The sequence below is a fragment of the Orycteropus afer genome, unplaced genomic scaffold (genome assembly GCF_000298275.1).
Source record: "Orycteropus afer afer isolate SDZICR_OR568_19922 unplaced genomic scaffold, OryAfe1.0 scaffold01061, whole genome shotgun sequence".
Classification (NCBI taxonomy): Eukaryota; Metazoa; Chordata; class Mammalia; order Tubulidentata; family Orycteropodidae; genus Orycteropus; species Orycteropus afer.
In genome coordinates, this window is record NW_006922648.1 from 129,174 (window position 1) to 131,101 (window position 1,928).

Here is a 1,928-nt window from a genome sequence, read left to right on the forward strand (position 1 = left end):
TCGCAATGCAATTCATTTTATTTTTTGACTGCTGTTTCCACCAATACTGATTGTTGATGCAAGTACAATGAAATCATATTCAATTTCAACTTTTTCTCCATTAATTGTGATATTGTTTACAAGTCCAGTGGTGAGGAGTTTTGTTTTCTTCACATTTAGGTATAATCCATATTGAAGACTGTAGTCTTTTACATTCATCATTAAGTGCTTCAAGTTGTCTTCATTTTTTTGTGCAAGCAATGAGTGTCATCTGGATATCTCAGGTTTTTAATGAGTTTTCCTGAAATCTTGATTCTGTGTTATTTTTCATGTAGTTCATCCTCACATTTTTTGCTCACCATACATATGGAATGATTAAAGTGGAAGGATACAACTCTGCCACACACCTATTGCAATTTCAAGCCATCAAGTATGCCTTTCTTCTATTCAAATGGCCAGCTCTTGATCTATGTACAGGTTCTGCATGAGCACAAGTAAGTGTTCAGAAATATTTATGTGAATACAACAATATCAAGCATCCAACAAGATAAAATCCACAATGTATGGAATCCAATTGAAGATTACCAAGCATGCAAAGAAGGAAGAAAACATGACCCACAAGGAGGAGTAAATCAATCAATTGAAACCGACCTAAACTGGCACAGATGTTATAATTATAAGTTAAAGCTCAAAAACTCACTGCTGTTGAGTTGGATCCAACTCAGAGTGATCCCTCCTTGGGTTTCTGAGGCAGTATACTATGGAAATAGATTGCCCAATTTTCCTTCCAAGGAGTGGCTGGTGTGTTTGAACCATCAGCCTTTTGGTTAGCAGTCAAATGCCTTAGGTACTATGCCACCAGAGCTCCTATTTAGGAACATTAAATAATTTATCTCAACTGCGTTCAGTATATTCAAAAAGTAGAGACATAAAATATATTAAAAAATAAAAAAACTTCTAAAGATGAAAATTCCAATGTATGAGATGAAAAATATACTAGATGAGATTAATGGCAGATTAGACACTGAAAAAGAAAAGATTAATGTGAAAACATCGGGAAAAAAAACACCCAAAATGAAAGTATAGAGTAAAAATAATCCAAAAATATGAAAAAGCATCAGTGATCTGTGGGAAAATTTTACATGTCTTAATAAGATACAAGTAAACAGACTCCTTGAAAGGGGTGAGGATGTGTGGTGGAAAAACTGTTTTAACAAATAATGCCCAGGAGGAGGATCCAAGATATTGGGCTAGGCAGATACACTATCCACACCCTCTAAAAAAAGACTCAAGAAACCAAGTGAAACAGATATGATAACAATCCTGGAATAGAGGCTTCAAAAGAAGAGATAAAGAAATAGTTCAAATACCAATTAGAGAAAGAGAAAGAAAACAGTGAAAAAGAAGGCATATTGAACAGTGAACAGCCATCTAGCTCAGCATGGCCATTTTAAATTACTGCAACCAGTGTTCCTATCAGAGCAGGAACTAGCTAACCAACTCTATTCACCCAGGACTGCACTAGCACCCACATTGGTGATCAGTTATCAGAGAGGTGTGATCTTTCACTTTCTTTGCACAACCTCCTGATGACCAGAGAAACGGCCCTCCCACCCCCACCCACCCAGTGGCTGATTAGACCCACTCTACTGCCAGTACTGTGCCACTCTTTTTTTGTGTCTTTCTTTTCTTAGTTCTTCCCTCTTTCCTCTTGGATTCTTTTCTTTTTTATTTTTCCACTTCCCTCATTTTCCCTTATTTATTTATTTTATCCCACTGAGCTGATGCCATGCACCCTGCCACCTTCACGATTAGCAGTGCCTGCCCCCACCCCTCCCTGAGTTACCGAGTATACTCCAGTGGAGCAAGAATTGCATTCCTGCCACAGCCATGTTTGGTGGCTAGCACTTTCACCAGTTCTCTGCTGCTTTGTATTTTTCCCACTCTAT